General features: G+C 51.1%; 1 protein-coding gene across 9 annotated transcripts in view; it reads right to left on the bottom strand.

Annotated features, from left to right (window-relative positions):
* SMCO4 (single-pass membrane protein with coiled-coil domains 4) overlaps positions 1–20,203 on the bottom strand; it is a 70,639-nt gene extending 50,436 nt beyond the window's left edge. The window contains exons 1-4 of one of the 9 annotated variants that reach the window (XR_006608727.1): positions 19,973–20,185; positions 17,974–18,184; positions 5,331–5,499; positions 4,517–4,783 (exon numbers count right to left, since the gene is read on the bottom strand). The gene's annotated coding sequence lies outside the window, so the exon portion shown is untranslated. Of the gene's footprint in view, positions 1–4,516; positions 4,784–5,330; positions 5,500–17,973; positions 18,185–19,945 lie in introns of those variants that run through there. The other 8 variants (XR_006608729.1, XR_006608731.1, XR_006608726.1 and 5 more) reach the window with 8 other exon arrangements.
* Positions 20,204–21,457: the final 1,254 nt, after the last annotated feature.

The following is a 21,457-nucleotide window of genomic DNA, read 5'->3' as shown; positions in this document are numbered from 1 at the left end:
TGGCTGGAAATGTAGGTCTAGCTGAATGAAGTCTGTGCTCTTAACTATGTACTTGACTGTCTCCAAACCAGGGAGAAAGTCACATTTCTGACTAAAATATACACCTAAAGCTTCCTACCATTGAATAATACTTAGCGTCTACTACCCTTCCCTCCCAAGATTCAAAATCAGCACTAAGGGACACAAAGGACAAAAATTTTTAACTCTGGGGCAGAAAGAGAGGTCACAGCTCCCCAGGCTACACGATGGTAGTGAACAGACTTGGACTTGAAAAGCAGGGCTAATGCTCCAACCAAGGCCCCCTGGGGTTTTGCCCAGTGTCTTCAAAACATCACGTATTTACTTTCCTACAGTTAATTCTGACTGGGCAGTGGCACTGCTGGGCCCTGGTGGCAGTTTCAGAAATCAGGATTTATTCAGATCTTGGTGCTTTCACTGAAAACTGTCATGACTACTAGACCCAAGAGCACCAATTTAATCCTATACATGGCTACGTTCCACTGCAGAGAATAGTTCCTTCTCTGTGTGTGTGTGTGTGCGCGCACGAGCGCAAGTGCGCGCGCACACGTGTGGGAGCACACATGCGTACACGTAGTTACAACAAACAACAACAAAGACCTGTGACATTACATTGAAACTGTTGCTGATTAAATAAAAAGCACCCAGCTTTTTCTAAACAGTGCCATTTCCATTCTCAGATGCCACAGGGATAGTCCTAGCTCGTTGCACCTGGAAAATGCTCTGTTTTCTCTAAATCACGAAACCAGACCATTTCCCTGCACTCAGACACCGGCTCGCCCTGCACCAGCCACTTCCCTTCCCCACACGACAGCCACGGGCTCAGCCTTCCAGTGCAGTTCAAGATCTATAGCCATCACAGAACTGCGGCTCCAGCAGCGGCTTCCCACAGTGGACCCGATGTGAGTCACTGTGTCTCTCTTAACAGTCACTGTAAGAACAAGAGCAGTGACAATGCTTCCAAACCACTTATCAGATGTCAAGCCCTGTGTTAGAGGCTGCGAACTTGCGTTCTCTCGCTTCATCCTCACGAGACCTCGGAGGCAGGTGCCTGATCACACCAAGCTTAAAGATGGAGACAGTGAAGCTAAGGAAGGTTAAAGAAATTGTCCAAAGCCACGTGCCTGGACACTGCACATCCAGAATGCAAACCCAGCTTCCTCAGACTTCAGAGTCAAGCTGTCAACTATCCCATGCCTGGTGTCTGCCTTTTTCTTCACATGCAAAGCACGACAGAAATACCACCTCCCTTGTCTCCTGGTGAGAACAGTGGACAGTGTAGGGTGGGTTCTGACTTCTTCCAGCCTGAAGAAGGAGGGAGAAATATAGTAAGTGCTCTCAGACAGACTGATGGACCAACCACATACTCAGCACTGGGTTAAGGATGCAGGGAACATGGGCACCTGGGTGGCTCAGTCTGTTAACAGGCTGCCTTTGGCTCAGGTCATAATCCCAGCGTGCTCGGATCAAGTCCCACGTTGGGCTCCCTGCTCAGCGAGGACCCTACTTCTCCCTCTCCCTCTGCTGCTCCCCCTACTTGTGCTCTCTGTCAAACAAATAAATAAAATAAAATTTTAAAAAGATGCAGGGAACACAAAAAGAAAGAGAAAACAGACCCCTGCCCCCTAACACCTTACAATCTAAACTATAATGATCTAAACTATAATCCCTGTGTTTCTAGGACATTTTTTACCATGACCCACAGGCAGAAATGTATTTCCATCGTGATCGAGGGCAAACACGCATTATCAGCCTTACCATCTGTGATGTACTGATAGTTTTTACTCTGCCCCTTTCCTTTTCTTTATGTGTCAACCCACTAAATTGATTGTGTGACTAAGGATCCTGAATGACAGCTTGAAAAGCCCTGTTCTAGAATGCCCCATTTTAGCTCTAATTTAAAAAAAAAAAAAAAGTGAGGAAGTTCTTCCTTAGATCTAATTTAAGTTTCTAGGACTGTCAGGTTAATTAAGTTTGTATGGCTGGCTATGTCATTGGGCAGAGGTAGCCTTCTATCAGATTAGTGGAGGGCCAGGAACCTGAGCTGACTTGCCTGCCGGTCAGCTGGGTGACTCCTCCAGATCTTGGCCTCAGGAGAGACCACCACTCACTGGGAGCTTATTACAAAGCGCCTATCCCGGACTTTGAGCCTCCCTCGCCCCTCGCGGCTCCCAGCGCCCCCTGGTGGTTCAGGGCCAACTCTGCAAAATCAACGGCCCACACGTCCTCTTGGGCACGCACATCAATGCTAGAACCACTAAAACTCTGGGTCTGTCTCCCTGACAGGGATGCAGCTCCCGGAGGCTGGAAGGCAGGTGAATTGCTCCACAATTGCTCCACGTCACACGGCGAATACGCAGAATTAGAATCCCCAAAGATCGAAAATCACGAGTTGCCTGCCTCGTTCCTCTGGAATTTGCCCTATACTTGCCTAGACTCACACAAGGAGTGGGTGGGGAGGATGGAAGGCCTCCCATGAGGTCTTCAGAAAGGTTAAGGCTGAGTCCGCTAGGTGCCTACATAGGCCTTCTAAGAGGCAAAGCCAGAAGGCGTCAAATTTAGATAATCATATAATCACTATATGCGTGTATACTAAAAGTACTGATGTGTGCAATGCGCACAGCTAAAATACTTGTTTCTAAAATCCTGTTTCCGCACTTCTTCATTTTTTTTAAATGAGCCTGGGCACTCGAGAGTGGCTCTGTAGTTAACATGGACTTCCCAGAGCTCTGGTTCCCAGAAAATGAACCACACGCCACTACCATTCCCCAAAACCAAAAAGAAAGGGAAAACCTTGGAAAGATTCAAAATAAGGGTTCTTTATGGTTCCTTATGCTTTGTCCTCTCCTCACTTTGGGGGGGGGGTGATTGCTTGCAGGAAAGGTCAATTACTACAGCTCTGAGGTGGTGGGGAGTGGGGAGGAGAGTTTCTCAGGCCTCTGCTTCTGGAGCTGGGATCTGTGGCAGCTCCCGATCACAGTAGGTTAAAGATAGAAAGTAATAATCCATTCACTGAGTCCGAGGGATTTTTATGTACACTGTCTCATTTACATCTTTTTGGTGTCAGTCCACCCCGATTTCTATGATACAGACTCAGATGAAGTGAAAATCCAGAGAAAGGCTGGGAGGGACACCAGGATGGGTGCAGACACTCCTGACAGGGAGACCCACTGGGAACCAGCTTGCGGGGACAGCACTGCAAGAGGGGGTTCTCTCACTTTCCAAACACATCTGATTTTTTTTTTTAAAGATTTTATGTATCTACTTAACAGAGAGAGACACAGCAAGAGCAGGAACACAAGCAGAAGTGGGAGAGGGAGAAGCAGGCTTCCTGCCAAGCAGGGAACCTGATGTGGGGCTCAATCCCAGGACGCTGGGACCAAGCGCTGCACTGAAGGCAGACGCTTAACAACGGAGCCACCCAGGCACCCCCACTCCTGATTTTAAATAAACACCTCCTCTGGCGTTTTCTAAGAAACTTTCAGAGGAAGCTATGGGGTGTGCTGCCTGAAAGTCTCAGGGCTATGGCATCCCTTGAGAATCCCTGTCCATAAAGTGGGGGGGACAATGTCCTGCTGGGGATACTCAGGGAGGCGATGCCTCTGCAAAGCAACTAAACATATATATTTACATGCCGGCAAAGAGAAATGGCCATGGGCAGCAGCATTATTGCCAGAACTCTGCGAGGAGCTTAGAGGGGCCAGAGAGTAAGACACAGCAAATACTCCCTCCAAAAGCTTGTGTTTACTCCTCCAGAACATAGAGAAAGCGTGGAATACTGAAGATGGAGAAATATTTGAGTCCACAGCTGGGACACATAGATGAGGAGGTTAGAAGACTCCGTTACCACCTGCGTGACCTAGTGGAGCTCACCATCTCGCCGCACTCACCCAAGGCCTCAGGCAAGAACACCCGAGAAAAAGAGGGAAACAGGAACAATGAAAAGTAAAATCTGAGAATTCTGGGGTCCAGTGACATCCGAGTAACAACCTAACACAGAACTCCAGTTCCGCATGGAAGTGGTTTTGGGTTGGGGGGGCCTGTATCCCCAACACCCGCAGCTGGGAGGGCACACCTCGCCTCTGAACAGGCGCAGAACCTCCCGCCCTGCCCCCAGCTGGGGATGTCTTCTGGCCACAGGGCTCCCAAGACCAGGATGGTGTGGTACCAAGGGCCAGACTCGGGTCAGGAGACATGGAGGGCAAGTCTCTGGCCTTGCTACTTACATGGTTGGGCTGTGCGCAAATTACAGCGCCGCTTTGATTCTTCCTTCACCTGGGGAAGGGACACAATAATGTCCATTTTTCAAGGTGGTGATGAGGATTCATTGAGGTAAATGTACGCCAAAGGTTCAGCACACATTGAATTGGCAACTGGCTGCCATTAGTAACATAAGCAGAAGTCAACTAACACTGGGGAAAAATTATTTTGGATTTTTTTTTTAAAGATTTTATTTATTTATTTGTGTGTGAGAGAGAAAGAAGGAGAGCATAGCAGGGGGAGGGGCAGAGGCAGAGGGAGAAGCAGGGAGCAGGGAGCCTGATGCAGGGCTCGATCCCAGGACTCTGAGATCATGGCCCAAGCCGAAGGCAGCCACTTCACCCACCCACGTGCCCCCAATTAAATTGGATTTCTTAACAGAAAAAGGTTTACATGAAGTTAGTGAGGATCAACGATTTTCAGAAAATTCAAAGAAGCGGGGTGGAAAACAACTGCACGCCCGCGGCCTCTGAAGGTTTTTGAAACCTCTTCACCAATGACTCTCCTGCAGGAATAGAGAAGTGGAAGATCTCGTTACCTCCAGACTCTTCACACGTTATAAATACACCACACGACCAACCAGAGAGCGCTCGCTGCCAACCTCCTGGACAAACAAGTCCAACAGGATTTGATCCGGAAATTAAATGGCCATACAGCCCGGCCACACACGGTTCAAAATAGATACCCATGACCTACTTAGTCTTCGAGTACTGTGCTGAAAGCCAGAAATAAGTGGAGGGAGAGACAAGGCCACTGACTTAGCAGACCCTGCACAACCCCCTGGCTTTCCTGTCACATGAAATGTGCACAGAAAGAGCAATGACTCAAAAGACCATCTGGGGGGTGACGAGACAGAAATTGCTAGTCAAGACGTCCCACTAACAACTCCTCAACTCTGGCCAGCACCAGCAATGCATTTTCATTTAGTTTAGACCAAAGGCTACATTTCTCCCAACAGTCACTTGTCAAGCCACATATCTTTGCCCTCATAACTGTCCTGACTATGTGCATCTTTCCCATAAACAGGGGCTTTGGGGGGAGTAAGTCCCCACCTGCTTTATCTTGAGATTGTGTCCAGGGTCCTGCACAGTGTCTTCACATGGGGAGAACGAGCACTCCATCCACCATGAGAAGATGAGCTCCTTCCCCTTCATCACCAGTGCGGCCTCGGGATCATAGCCTGCTCATATGCTGGGCCGCTCACGGTCACAGACTCGGTGTCTGGTATAAAGACAAGGAAGACAGACAAGCCCAGAGAAAGCTGCTGTGTACTTTCAATGATCACATGGCTACAAAATGATCTCCAGCAGGACAGTTCACTGCAGGGAGATGTGAGTCTTGGGGAGGGCGAATCCAAGGATCTTGAGAGAGACACACATTCTAGAAAATCTCAGAGCATCCCAACCTACAGTACTAAGCCAACAATGGAATATGATTCTTCACCAACTGGAAACAAGGTGATGGTCAAAGCGAAACCCGCTACTCTTCACCTTCATGTCTGTCCTCCTCAGATCTCCGCGGTCAGCCCCAGCCACCCCTCTCTGCCACATCACGACCAAAATTCCCATCCTCGAAACTTGCCTGATAGTGCTCTACTTGACTTAGCACTTTCCCCACATCCCAACCTGTCACCATCGACGATCGTGGAAGGCAAGCAGAACAAGCATTTTTACTACCCACTTAGAAATGAGGAAACTGAGGTCAAGGCATGTCGACCACAGGGTGACATTAGTCCTAAGGCACAGACCTTCGAACTCCAAGTGCAGACTGGATGAACCAGGCAGCTGAGCCCCAAGCCACTGCTCTTTCCAGAGCATCCCGCTCTGCGCACCTTCTGGAAGAAGTCTAACACCCAGCACTACCCAATACAGTGGCCCACTGCTTCAGCCTTCATCAGCCCTGGCACCTGAGTCAGCCACATGTATGCTGAGCCAAGCTGACCAGCCACCTCCATGACGGACACACAGAACTCAACCCTAGGACTTCCAGAGAGATCAACATGAGTGAGCTGGCTTTCTGCAGTCAAGTGGTGAGCACGGGGCAGGGTAAGTAAATGACCACAGATCCCAACAACCACTAGCCAGAAATCCCAGAGCACTGAGTCTCCAGGTCCTAAGTTCAAATCCTGTCTCTGAAACTACAGTCTCTGTGATTTGAGGCAAGCAACTTTGTTTTTCTAGTTTTAGCTTCCTCATTTATAAAATTGAGGAGCTAAAAAAAGGGATCCCTCGGAGAGTGTACTTAACACCACAGGACTATATATTTAAAAGTTGGTAGAAAGGTAAATTTCATGTTATATATAATCTGCCACAATTTAAAAAACAGGTTAACATTTGTTTTTTTAAAAAAGAATCTTATAGATTCCTAATGAGGATTAAATAAGATAGAGTGGCAACTTCTTACAGTGTCTATCACATATTAAATCCTAGCCTATTTATTATTTACAATAATTTTAATAGTTTCTATTATAAAGACAATACATTCGAAAATTTTCCAGTTATTCCGAACTCCAGTGATAATCTCCAAGATAAAGTTCTTTATAGTATTTCTCCTATGCATGGACATTTCTTAAATTTGGAATGTAAAATTTACAGAATTCTATAGTCAGGACCCATTCTTTTCTGCCTTATCAGTAATCACAAAAATAATTCTCACCACGATATCCAGAAATAAAGGGGCTTTGTTCAAGGCAGGGCTGCAAAGTTGCATAAAACTTGAGACAGGAACGAGGAACTCACATTGAATGACTGGAGACGCCTTCTTCCCGAGCCAGGAGAGACATGTATGCCAAATCCCCTGCCACCTGTTCTTCCTCTCTCCATCAAAGTTCACCCAGAAAGTCCGCACTCAGGGGGACGGGGTGCTGGCCAAGCAGCCCAAGGCCACGCAGGAGCTCTGTGGAAGGCCCGCATGTGTCAGGCTCAGAGGGATAAAGAGCTCCTGTTCTTGGTGCCCCCAAGGAGCTCTTACTGTGACCAGGAGAGATGGTGCGGGCCAATCACCCCAGGGGGCAGGCAAGGTGGAAGGCATCCGGGGAGGAGAACCAAGAAGGGTGACACTCATTCCAAACATTTCATCTAACGTCAGAGCAAAAGATGAGACAAGTGAGGCCCAAGGAAGCCAGTGATGTTCCCAAGGCCATAGCAAGGAGACCAGTCCTAGGAGACCGAGGTCTCAGGGCCATGGGCAAACTCACAGCATTGCTGCTGCCTGCTCAGGGCCCATCAAAAGAGGTCAGGGCCTGCATCCAGTAGATCCTGCCCGTCAACAAATATTTATTGACTGCATGCTTGACACAAGTCAGAGCAGAGAAAAAGCCCCCCACCCCCATCCCAGGGCCACAGGACAAGGAAGCTCTTCCGTGGCAGCAGCCTGTGTGGCTCCCACTCTCCTGCAAGGCTTCTGCCTCTCACAAGGCCAGACTCTAGACTCTCTGGGGGTGCTACCTGAGTCAAAACTTCCTGTAGCGTCTGGCAAGACGGCTGCACCGTTTAAAAGGCAGCTCCTCTCAGGAAGTGCTTTTGATGTGTGAGGGGAAGCTCCCCCAGAAATAACTCTGAAGGAAGAATTATAATCTCACCGAACACCTTGTTAGTGTTCATTTTCTGGCCAAGAATAGACCTCACAACTTTGATTGTGTCTGGGTGTACATTTTGTTGAGGTGGGGGGGCGACAGGGGAAACACGTGAGTGGTGCCCAAAGGCAACTTCTGGAATCCTCCAGGAGAGCAGCTGCTCCCGGCCCTGGGGGATTCTATTTCCATCTCTGCTCACACAGAATTCTCTTCACAAGTGCTGCTTTCGCAGGGGGGTGACGGGGCCAGTGGCCTCCCAGATAACCTCCCTGAGTGGGCCGCTCCTGGTACTCCCTGACCAGGTGGAGGCAGGGAGGAGGGCCTGACAGCAAGCCCACCCACAGCCCACTTCTCTGGGGCCCTAATCACAAATGTGCCTGGCCCTTTCCTCCTGAGGCCCAAAGAAAAATTAAATGTCAGCCAGATAAAGAGATTTCCCTTCAGCTCTGACGCCAAGAATCCGGAAGTACGATTCCCCCAGCCACCCAGCAAACAGATTCGGCACAGGCCTCGGGCCCCAAGGCTGGGCGTGTTGAAGACTCGCCACTGCCTGGAGTTCCTCTTCAGTGATATTCAGATGGCAGGCCTCACTGGTTCTAGGGCAAAAAGAACAGCGTGGAAAACTCTGCAGGCCAGTCACAGCTCGGGCAGCGGAGACCACCGGCCCCAGGCCCCTGACAAGGGCATAGCTCCCTCGGGCTCTCCACAGGTCCTTCTGGGCATGCCTCCCTGCCCTATATTTTCAAGGCCAAATGCGGCCTAATGCCCAAGGGAGCTGACTCGACTCTTTTCACAGCATAGTGACTTTATCCATGGAAGGATCAGGGGAGCTAAACACACTGAGCTCACACACTGACCTCAGCATTTTCTAAATCTGCGGGGTGATAAACACCTTCACGGAGGCCTAGCAGGCACCAGGCAGGCCTCGGGCTAGAGGAGAAAAAGCAGCTCCCAGCAGGCCTGACACACACGAGTTTCCTGGCACTCCCAGCCACCCCGAGCTTGGTCTGGCTACTTTCTCTTCTAATATGCTTGTGGTTAGAGGGTGGGGAAGTGGGTGGGTGGAGACATCTCAAAGGACCGAGGACAGGAAAGGGCAGTGGATCAAGGGTCACCAGAGCACTCACACTTCAAAAAGAAAGCACAGAGAAAGAGGGGCTCCTCTCTGGGTGCACACAGACCGTCCTGTGACGGCCGTCTGAATCTGGAAAGATCCCAAGCTGAGCAGAGCACTGCCAGACCCGCTTCGGTTCAAGCTCACAGCCACGAGGGCAGCTCCCACCCCAACAGAGCAAAAGTCCAGAGTCCTCATAAAAGCTGGCAAAGAGCTACCAGGCCATCCCAGATGCCCTCATTTAGCTCCCAGCCCTCAGGCTCTCCTGATCTCACATGCACGTGCACGCACAGGACTTTAGCCACATGGGCCCCAAGCTATCCTGGCAGGAGCACACGTCCACCTCAAAGCCTTTGCTGCCCCTCCAGGCCACAGCTCCTGCCCCCCACTTCTCCACAGGGAGGCTCAAACCCTGCCCTTTCAACAAGCCCTGCCTGATCCACACCTCCCCACCCTACCTTCTATCCTCTGCACACCCCCTGCTTTTCAGCAGTCATCACCATCCAGATACTGTTCTGGGCTAAAGAGTGTCCCCCCAAAAATCCATGTCCACCTGGGACCTCAGAACATGACCACAGTTGGCAACTGGAAGATGGCAGCCCTTAGGGCAATGACCTTGGTGTTCTTATAAGAACACAGGAGACACAGACACAGGGAGAAGTCCATGTGGGGACCAAGGCAGAGAGCAGAGCTATGCTCCCATCAATGAAGGACACGAAGGCCTGCCCGCAGCCACCAGGGCCGCCTTGGAGCTTCCAGAACCATCAGCCAGCCAGTCTGTGGTGCTTGTCACAGCAGGCCCAGGAAACTCATAATACATGGATGGACCATGAATTGTAACTACTGATTCCCTGCCCCATCCCCCACTAGAGAATAAACCCCGGAAGAACAGGATTTTAGCTTCTTTGGTTCAGTACCAAATGCCTAGACACAGAAAAGTGTCTGGCCCATTCTGAGTGAATGAAGACAAGCTTAGAAGGGAAGCAGGGGTATTGTACCCATCCTGCAGAGGACAAAACTGAGAGGCAAATGCTCTAACTTTGCTCAGAGACAGAGAAGCCAGGGTGAGAACTGCATTGGGACCTTGTTTGTTCATCTGACAAATGACACTGAGCTCCTCCAGGTACGAAGTGTTACGCTAGCCCTTGGGAGAGCTGTCACATGCAGCGATCGCCACCTGCACGTGTGGGTGGAGGGGCAAGAAGGGTGGGCCCCTGGCTCAGCCGGCCCCCAGTGAGGACTATCACTCTTGGTCTCAGTGTCCTCACTGGCAACCTGAAGGGTGGATAGAAGACAGGCCGACCGGCTCTCTAAGGGGTAGGCAAGCCTTGTTTTCATTTGTGCTACTTCTCAGACCTGCAGAGCCCAGAGGAAATCTCCGTTCTGCTGCCTCTACATTTGGGGCTGGACGTTTGGCACCTATCGCACACTGCTTTGAAATCCTTCCCACCACAGGCCACGTCTTGTTCGCAGAGTTCATTTTCACACACACGATTTAGCCCCTTGTCACAGGGCTCTGTATCCTGAGCTCCACAACCCACACCTTCTGCCCAGGTCCCATCCACGTCCCTGCTGGCTGGCTGCTGAGAGGCCCCCAGACAAGCTCACGCACGAAGCTTGGCTCCCACGAGTGAAGTTGCCCTTGTCCCCTCTGAACCTCAGAGGCCCGGCCTGCTTTGGAGGGCACAGGTGTAACTTTCTTCATGCTCAACCTGTGGTCGGCAGACCTCCGGTTTGTGGAACCAACCAGCAGCGAACAAATGAGGGACTTCGGGTGAACTTGCCGTACTCATAAGAACGCGTGCACACACGTGTGTGGACATCACCCGAGAGCAGTGCAATTACAGGTAAGCAGGGGTACAAACCAGCACAGACATCAGCTGGGGGCCAGTGCCACCAGCAATGTCACCAGGCAGGTAAAGCACGAGCACTGGAGCCAGGCCGACCTGAGTCAGAATCCCAGCCCTGCCTCATCTTGACCTGTACCTGACTTTATCTCTCTGAATGTCAGTGATCTCACCTCACAAGGGCCTCAGGAGGGGCCGCTGGCAGAGCACCAACACTCTGAGGTTCTCTATCCCTGCCCCTGGAAACAGGCAGTATGTGGCACGTGGGGAGGGAGCGCGGCTGAGAAAAGTCTCAACCCCATGGAGAAGGAGAGCTGGACCCCATCTCCCCTCTGAAACAGCCAGCCGTGTGGCACGGGGAAGACACTTCACCTCTCAGGCCCTCACTCATCCTCCCCAGAAACAGAGGGGAGAAGTTGTACTAAGGATCCCCTAACACTCAGTCTATCTAAAAAAAAAAAAAAAAAAAACAAAACAAAAATTTCTCGGCATCATGGGGACTTTGGGGTTTCACAGCAGGAGGTTTGGTGAGAGCAGAGAACGTAACACCTGCTCCCCTGCCCCTGCAAACGTTCCCCACCAAAACCTTCTGTCTTCTCCCCTTCTTTAGTCCCACAACTCCAACTGATCCTAAGCTGGCTCTAGTCACCTACTGATCTCCTGATACCCCTCTTTAATAACCACACTATTTGTATTTTGATATTTAGCTCATGTAATACACACTATGGATTTATAAACATTTATTAAGGAAAAGGGACACAGAGCATACTTACCAAGTACTTACTGGGTAATATGCTGAGAGCTTTACAAACATTACTGTCCATATCCTAACAACAACCATGTCAGGTAGGTACTGATATGATCCCAGTTTACAGATGAGGAAACTGAGACCCAGGCAGAAAACAGAACTTTGCTTAAGTCACACAGCCATAAATGGCTAAGCACAGGCAGGAATCTGGCTTGGCCTGTCCCTAGAGCTTCCACACCACCCTGGGCTGACTCCTCCATCACTCCTCTCTGGCCCCATTTACCCTCTGGCAGGTAAAGAACATGGTCAGGCAGGAATCCAGAGCTACCCAAAGCCCACTGGACTGTTCAGCCTGCAGAGTTGGCCCAGGTGAGCCCAATCATGGGGGCCTCTAGAAGCCTCCTCTACCAGGTCAGCCCCCCAGAACACCTTCTAAGAAACCATGGCTTCTCCCCAAGGCACCCAACTAAGAGACAACCCATCATAATAGTCCCGCAACAAGCCAGGATGGAGGGAGACCACCACACCGTGGAGGAAAAGAATCTTGCTTTACCATATTCCCGGAGGCTCTTCCAGACACAAGAACGTCTGATTTTCCAGCCCACCATCTTTAAATGTCCTCCCAATTCAGCCGTCCAGCCTTGAATCCCTGCGTCAACAATCCAGGACCCACCAGTCTCCAGAGGCTGCTTACACATGCTTGCCTCCTCAGGGAGAGGTTCACAGAAATACTCTGGCAGGTTACGCCAAAATTCAAGTGTTCTGTTACAGTATATAGCCTCTGGGGAAAAGCAGGAAGAAAGTGAAACCACAGGCCTCTGCTTCCAGTGACACATTGATACCCCTGGTAGTAGGACCCTCACGCCGCCTGAAGCAGAGTCTCAGACCTCGAGAGCTTATCTCCTTCATCCTCCAAGATTACGACGAACTTGGCCACTGAGATCTAGACACTAAATGATGAGTCTCAAGGCCTCATCCAATAATCAATCAAAGGCTTACTAACCCTATTCACGTCTTTCACCAGAAGAATGCGAATCCATGGAACAATGGGCAGCCTCATAGGCCACTGGTAATTTAAACCAGTATGGTCCTTGCGAGCACACGTCAGGGAAACCCCTGAAACATGTAGCACCCTGGGGCACCTACGCTACTCCATTGGTTAAGCGTCCGACTCTTGATTTCAGTTCAGGTCATGCTCTCATGGTTGTGAGATGGAGCCCCGTGTTGGGCTCCACCCTCAGCATGGAGCCTGCCTTAAGATTCTCTCCTCTCTCTGTCAAAAAAATGAATGAATGAATGAATGAATGAACGAATGAATGAATGAAAAAATAAATGTATGTATGTATGTATGTGTACGACCTCTGACACAGCAGTTACACTCCTAGAGATCCACATGTGTACGTCCATAGCCATGTCCATGTATGAAAACATAATAGCAAAACCAATGAGTTGGTTTACGCGTCTATGAAAAGCAAAAAGCGGGCGAACTCTCATAAACTATGATCTATTCTATACAATACTTTGTAGCCAAATACGGGACAAATTAAGAGAAAAGAGCTACATGCACGAAAATTCTATACAATATATTGGGCAAAAAGACGAAACAGTGAACAGGGACATAGTGTGGAATCAGTTTCTGCTTACGAAAGAAACAAAACGACACATATCTGCATCTGGATGGGCTGATGGATGGTTGCAGGCTAGGCAACAAACTGCAAAAATTGGTTCCTTCGGAGGCCCCAGCAGGGCTGCCGCGGGTGGGATAAGGGTGCTGAGGGAGAGAGGATCTTCCATGCTGCTTGAACAGGAGGGTGGGGTACAGCAGCTTCATATACTGACATATTACCTATACTCTTGCGGAGAAAAGCAACCGAACTCCTAATACAAAAGCAGCAGCTGCGACAACAACGCCGGGTTTTCTCTGGTATGAAACTGCCCCACCCATCTGCACAAGTGTTGGTGCCACACTCCAAGGTCTCCCCAAGTTCAATTTCAAAGTCACAGAAGAAAGACTGGATTGGGAGCAGGGCAGGGAATAAGAGCAATGCTGGGGGACGGGGAGCCAAGAAAAACTTCTGTGAAAGTTCTGCGGAAGCTGAACTCACGCCAAACCTGCTGGGCCCCAAACTTCACTATGCTAACGCCTTCCTCCCCATTAGCACCACAGGACAAGAAAATAACAGAATACCCAAATTTGAGAGAACTCCCTTCTTCCAACAGCAGAGTGGAGGCCAGCAGAGCTGCTCCCAGGGAACCCAAAGCAGCGGCCTGGCCAAGCTCCAGCCTCCCTACAACGGCCCCAGGCACCAGGCTCCCGGAGGGGGCGGGGGGCACAGGGAGGGTAAGACCACCACCACCATCACCCGCCGCAGCCCCAGGCCATTCCCTGGAGCACCCCCCCCCCCCCCACTTAGGCAGAGGGCCCAAGCATCTTCTCTAGCTCGGGACTGAAATCCAGACTGAACCAGTATACAAATCAAATGTTCTGCCAACAAAGCAGCAACCACGTGGGAAAAGGAGAGAGAAATCAATGGTAGCCTGCCTAAATATATATTTCTTCCTTCTGCTTGCCAGCAGCAGCTCTTCTGTAGATTCAAATATTTGATAGAGATCTTGTTTGCTTCCCAGTAATAATTAAAACAAATATACACACTCCACTAAACACAGAGCAAAGGGAGAACCAACAGACGGGCTTGGCTTAGGGCATAACATTTGAGAAGCAGGCAAGACACTAACCCCCCAGGCACCGATGTGTTCCCAGGAACCAGGCACCCTGTTAGTACAGCAGCCAAACTCGACAGGCCCTGTGTGCACAGCGAGGGCAAGGCCGAGAAAGTTGCTCTCAGGGCACTGAAAAGTGCTTACATCTTGAAAGGAAAGGGTGACCATCCAGCAGAAAGTGGGGGCATGGAGTCTTCTGCAGTGACTCGCAGCAGAGACAGCTGACTGCAGAAGACAGAAGCAGACGGTCCGATAAAGGGCCTCGAGATGAGGATAAAGCCCAAATAAAGCTAGAACCTGATCAACCGGCTCAGCCGAGCGAGGAGAAACCATCTAAAGGGCATGGGTATTATGCAGTCTGGAAGAGAGAAGACAGAAGCCCAGGCAAGTTTATTACAGAGGCCAGCACTGAAGGAGGGACAGGGCATGAGACCAGCAGAGCCCTGAGGTGGCAAAAGAGCATCCTATGAAGAGGACATGTGGACATCCCAGCCACCAGGACTGATTGTGTCCCCTGGCCCTGACTCTGCTTCACTTGAGTTTGGTGTCCCATCCCCCCCACCCCACTGCCCCGTGAGGAGTCTGCACCCTTCATGAGAGGGTGGCCCCATCTCCTCCCAGGGCAAGCTCTGTAAGCTCACCCACCACCACTCCCATTTCCTGACCAACCCTCCCCCTATCCCGTGCATACTGGGGGCTTCAAGTCACCCCGACCTAGAGACAGATCACCTCTTGGGGAAGAACCACACTAAGGACCACACACCCCTGGTGGGTCCACTGAGTCTACCAGGGAGCCGTGGAGTCTAAAATCCAACCCAGGAAGGCTTCATTCTCTGGGGACTTTTCCCTTTGACACCTTTCCCTTGGCCTCAGTGCTTGAACCAGCATTTCTGAAAATGAGCTTGGAGGAACCTGGATTCCATCCCTTGAGATGCTCCTGGAAAAGCAGAAAGGATAAGGCTAGGAGACGGGCAAAGAGAGGGAAGGCACTCTCAGGTTGGACTTGGGCACCTTCCTCTAGCCATTGAAAGAAACCAAAGGGACAATTTTGGTCTACTGAGAGTCTGCATGGAGATCAGAGCTACAGTGGGAGGGGTGAGGAGAGACAAGCATGGGCTGGATTTTGTTCCTCCTTCTCTGAGCTCCCACATCCAAAGGGACAAAACGCCATCCATCCTGACATGTCCCCATTCACCATCACCACTGCCACAGTCAGTGTCTCCGGTTCAAGCCCTCATCACCCTTCCACAGTACCAGGAACTCCAATGGACTCATTTTCCAGTCCCAACTTCCTATCCCACACCACCCATTCTAAAACACAGACCTGACCCCCTCTCCCTAATGAAGAACCCCCAGCCTACAGGACAGAGTCCAGCCCCCACGGAGCAGGCAAGGTCTCTACCTGTGTGGGTACTGGAGTCACACGGGTCACAGTGGACACTCAGACTAACCTTTGGCTGGCTACGTGGACGCACATGTGTTCAGGTGCCCACATCCGCAGCCGTGCGTCGAGGATAGCATGACCAACCAGAGCTGCTGGCAGGATTACATCCAAGCTGTAGACAGCCTTGCTCCTCAAGAACCATGATGGAGATGACTACTTGTCCCCCCACCTGGGTCCTGGAGCCTATGCTTTGCCACCTCTTCATAATGAATGACTAGCCATGAACTCAAGGGCAAAGAAGACTCTTAGAGATCTACACACGAAAGGTCACTGACCTAAAGATTAAGCTACCAAAATGGGAAAAAAAACAAAATTAACTCACTATCAAAACAATGCAAGAAGAGGGAAGGAATTGGAAAAGAAGGAAAACATTACTCTGGGGAGGAAATGTTTCTAAAACATATAGTTCTATGATTTTCTGGACATCATTTGTTCCAAAGATTAGAAAGATTACATTTCAAAAGCTCCCAAAGGAGACACTTTCATTTTTTTGAAAACTCTTTCTTAATTAATATCTTCAGAGAACTAAGAAGTACTTTTATAGGCTGACGGAATCTTAATAAAATTCTCCGAGAAATTCTGGCATCAGTCACAACAAACACCCTCTTGGAATTTAATTTCCTTTCCAGCATACAACTTACTATGGAAACCCATTTATGATGCCACCACAACCAGTCAAAATCTGCCTGGAGCACAAAAACTTCAAAGCCCCGCAAGAGAGCCTTATAGGATGGGATGGAAACTGGCCCCAAACTCAGCCAGATCCTACACCTAACCAGGATTTCCTCACACCAACCTTTCTGGCTTGTACTGTCAGATTCCACTCTTCCATCTCCTGTCCAGCCCTTAGACCACCCTGTCCTCAGCCCACCCTGCCCTCCCACCTTACACTGCGGCTCTTCCAGTGCCTCCTTCCAGCTAGAAATGCTCCCAAACTCAGTATCTTTCTCCCTGCCCAACAAAATGAATGAAAAGGAGACAGGGCACCAAATGCGCAAAGGGAAACCAGCGTCACCCATCTTCAACTTTCTATCAAAGACTGTCCTTTCTAGCTCCTGGTTTTGCTCTCCCTCCTTTTAGATGATGGCAGGACCTAGAATATTTACCATGTGCACTGAGCATTGGAGCAGGAGGGCAAAAGCTGAAAGAACTATTCATAAGTACAAAGATGTACCCCAAAAGCCTTTTTTTTTCCCTTGAGGACAATTACTATAGCAAGACTTCATCAATCCCATTATCCCGAGGGCCTGTGAGCAAGGGGAGAGAAAGGGGTGAACGCCAACCTTCACTGAGCACACACTTAGATCTCAGTTAATATAAGGCAGTGATCCTGATTTTATGTATGAGAACAGGCTCAGAGAGGTTAGGGGATGGGCTCAGGAGGTACGATGAGGCCTATCGGATACCAAGACTCACAGACTCAAGCTTCCAGTACCAAGTGCTTTCATTAAAATATTGCCTGGGCTACAAGATCCTTTACAGCTTACACATTGCTTTTCATATACATTATGTCATTTCCTACCACCACCCTGTAGGAGAGCTAAGAATTCTTTTTCCACTATTACACAAAGGCTATCTGGTTTCAAAGATCATCAGCAAGTTGCACAAGCCAGCTGTAACACTTACAGTTTGTTTCTTCAGTGTCTAGTAAGTGGTAGAGCCTCAAATAGTAACTATTATTAGCTTCATAATTTTCACTAATTTTATAGCCCTTAGTGAAAATAAAACTTACACACACAGACAAGCACACATACATAAACACTATAGATATTCTAAAGATTCAATATAATTAGTTACACATTTACATATTGGGAGAGGACTTAATATTACCACTTCGGACTCAGAGATAACCACTAACTTCAGCCTCCAAGAAACTGACAAAAAAGGATTACTGAAAATGATGTGGTCAAACCCAATACGGATTTTGAAAGCTAATGGAAGAGAACAAAAGGATAGGAGCATTCAAGTTGTGATAAAAAACGGAAAGAAAGAAAAAAAAAAAATCCTCCTCCCCTTCCAGCGTCATGGCTTCCTCATTAATGTGCCATTTGGCCTGGCCATGTCATTTCAACTCTGGGGTGCCCCTCAGTACCCAAACAGGAGAGTCAGCAGATGACCTAGAAGTTCTAGCCCAAGGTTGCCCAGCGGGTCTGGGGTCTGGGGGGAAGTGGAGTGGACACATTATGACTCCAAGTTATTTTTAACGTGCTGCATCCAATGAACTGTTTGCAGAGGAATGACACTCACTTGAAAGGAGACCAGGGAAGAAATGCCGGATGCAACAGGAATCGGCACACGACTTCTCAAACCACAGTGAAAAAGACGATGGAAGTGTGTTGGTACAAGGATCCCAGTATCAGTCAGAAGGAAATCTTTAGTACAATGGCAATGAGAGATCCTGGGGGTGTTCTTCGAGTAAAGTGCACCAAGACCAACCCAACCGAGCCTCCACTGCAGGCTTGAAGGTTAAAACGAAAGAAAAAAAATTCAGGTCCGCAGATAAGATAGACATAGTTTTTTTCAAAGCATTTTTAACAACTGTAGAGTCAAAACAGCTGGACAGCCACATATGCTAATGGCCTGCATAAGAACAGTATTCATTCTATAAATCTTGTACCAATTATTATTAGTTGTTTATTTTGTTTTGCTGTTTGCGGTCTTTCTTGCATCTTATCTGTTTTTAAGTGCCTCCTGATATCCCTATCATCTGCTGATGCTGAGGTCGTGCGTCTGTTCTAGTCTCACAAGGAAAAAGATTTCAGTCTCCCTCAGAAGCTGACTCCTGTCTAGTTCTGTTTTTATACCCCATTTCAGAGAAAAGGAAACTGAGGTTCAGAGAGGGCCCATCCAAGGTCATCCTCCTTGCTGACAGATCTAGAACTACAACTAGGGTTCAGAAGGCCCAAGGTGTGGGTCTCCAGTTCTACCGAAGTCACAAATGACCTGGCATACTTGTGTCCTGAATACCAAGTTTATTTGAAAAAAAAAAAAAAAGAGAGAGAGAGAGAGAAAAGCGACATGAGTCATCGCTGTTGTCAAGGGGCACCACACAGGCTGTTCTAATAAAGCATCCAGCGTCTCCAGAACCACTTGTTTCTGAAATAACCAGCCTCAGCCAGGGAATGAAGGGCCATGTCTTACTCCCCTGAAGGATGCCCCGGACCCCTCGAGCAGCGGAGCCGCTGGCCTTTACGGACCTGCTGGCCCAGCCCCGGGAATCCCTGACATTTCCTATGCAGAGGGAACGAGGTGGGTGGGTATGGGTGCAAGTCGGAGTTGTGCTTTCAGACAGCGCGCTGCCGTAGTAGTCGGGATTTCACACAGTCCAATCCTGCTCACCTTGGAACCCTAAGTATCTCGCCCACTCGGGGATCCCTCCTCAACTTCCCCCGGACAAAAGCACGGCGGTGTGGGAGGTGAACCTGACAAACAGGGAGGGGAGGTACCTGCCCCAAGCGCTGGAGGAAACAACGCTTAGCTCCCTCTCGCACCCCTTAAAAGAACTCCCCATCCGGTCTTCAGACGCCAGAGGTGTCCCCAACTCTCTAAGCCTGACCCCTGTCTCGGGGTCTGACCCAAAGGAGGCGGAAAGTAGGGAAAGCCCTCTCCTCATCGCTCTACCCAGCCACCCGCTCGCCTCCGCGCCCCCACCGTGCTCGCCCCCCCATGGAGGGCCTCGCTCCCTCCTTCCCTCACCCGCAGGGAGGGACGCCCTCCCCCCGCCACGGCCGGACACTTGCCCATGGCAGCCCGGAGACCCAGCGCGCACCTCCTTTTTCCCCGCCCGCGGAGGAGCCGCGCGGCTCCCGCCTTCCCAAAAGGGGCCCTCCCCGCCGCCGCGCCTCCGGCCCGGGACCGCCCCTCACCGCGTCCCTGCGCCCCCCGGGGTCCGCCCCGCACCCGCACTTCCCGCCCGGCCCACGCGGGCTAGCGGTCCGCCCCAACTTTTCCGGCCGCGGCCCCGTTCCCGCAGCGGCGGGGATTCCCGTCCGGACCCGCGACTGGCGGGCGGGCTCGCGGCCCCTCGGCCCCCGCCCGCCCCGCCGGCACGAGTTGCGTTCGGGACCGGCTCGGTGCCCGGGCCTCGGCCGGCAACCGGGCGCGGAGGCGGAGCCGGAGTGGCGGGAACCGCGCTGTCCCGGCGCGGGCACCCCCGCCCCGTGCCCGGCGCCCGATCCCTGCGCCCGCCCGCTGCGCCGCCGCGCCGCTCCCTGCCCACCTGCCCGCGGGCGCCGCCGCCGCTCACCTCCTCCCGCGCCGCCGCCGCCGCCGCCGCCACTGCCGGGAATACGTGGCAGTGGCCGCCGCCGCTCGCGCTCCCCGCCTCGCCTCGCCTCTCCTCTCGGCGCCCGCGCGGGCGGCTCCGGCGCGCCGGACCGCAGCGCCAGGCGCCCTCTGCCGCCAGGAAGCCGAATCCTCTCGCCCTAACCCTAACTCGCCGGCCGCCCCCCGCCCGGACCTGGGCCCCAGCTCCCCGCCTTCACCCCGCCCCCGGCCCCCGCCCCGCCCTGCCCCCCGGCCCGGCCCGGCCCGGACCAGACTCTCGCCTCAGAGCGGGTTCCGCTGGGCCTCGGGACCAGTGTCGCGTACCGCGCCCGGGCCGCCGCCGCCTCCAGGGAGGCTGCCGTGACCACCCAGCCACTTGGCGCCGCCGGTACAGGTCATCCTCGGGCTGACACATTTCCTGCTTCTCCGACTGCGTCGCCCACGAGGTACTACAGTCGGAGAGCGGGCGGACGGGGGTGGGTGTCGGGGAGCCAAACACCACGGCTCTCGCGCTCGCCATTCTCTCCGCTAGGGCTGGGTTTGCGCCCTGCTTGGAAAACCGAAGTGCGCAGTAAATAACTTGCTGAGGGAACGAAAGAGTGAATGAGAGTAGAGATTCGTGCAGCTCGCCACAGGAGGCCTTTCAACCTCCAGCGGACGGATATCTTGACCTGGATTTGTTTTCGTAAATTACACAGACACGTGTGTCGCGTAGCTTGAATAAATGGGATTCCCGATTTCCCACCTCAGACCAGCACCAAAGCCGTGCAAAGCCCACAGCTAAATGTTATACGGGGCATTTAGTCGAACAGACTGAGGGTTTTGGCTCTACCACTCAGAAGCCAGGAAATCTCTGGGAAGCCGGTCTCCGTGGGCACAGTTACCTCATCTATAAATTAAGAATAATAAAATCTACGTCCAACGCGTTGTTGTGAGGATTAGATGAGGTCATGGCTTGTATGCAAAGCTCTTTGCCCAGCTGCCCTGCCACACACACACACACACACACACACACACGCGCGCCACGTAACAGTAGTGTCTAAAATGGTCACGATTTTTACGATTATTACTGATCTAGTAGGTAATAAAAACTATAGACGAAACGTTTAAAAAAAAAAAAGGCTACCTTTCACCTGAGGACAGGCTTAATATCCTGTACCTGTGGGACTGTCACCCGCCCAAAAGGCCTCTCCAGTCCCTCCTCACCACCAAGAATTCTCTGGTGTTGATTGTTTAAAGAGCCCAAGAACTGGCTCTCTTACAGGGTTTTCAAGCAGCCTTTGGCTGGCCAATGTCTTCATTAACAAGTGTTTATTTTATTGCAAAGGTAGTGACCAGTTTGAGGGTCATGGCAATCTACTCCCTCTTCCTCTTCCCTTGGCCCCTCTCTCCGCACTGGAGGCCAACTTTTCACTTTTGACTGTCCGCTTCCTGCTCCTCACTTAAGGCAGCTGTGAGGAAAGTG

The sequence above is a fragment of the Mustela putorius genome, unplaced genomic scaffold (genome assembly GCF_011764305.1).
Source record: "Mustela putorius furo isolate JIRA1106 unplaced genomic scaffold, ASM1176430v1.1 tig00001069_pilon_pilon_pilon, whole genome shotgun sequence".
Classification (NCBI taxonomy): Eukaryota; Metazoa; Chordata; class Mammalia; order Carnivora; family Mustelidae; genus Mustela; species Mustela putorius.
This window is presented reverse-complemented; position numbering and strand designations above follow the sequence as displayed.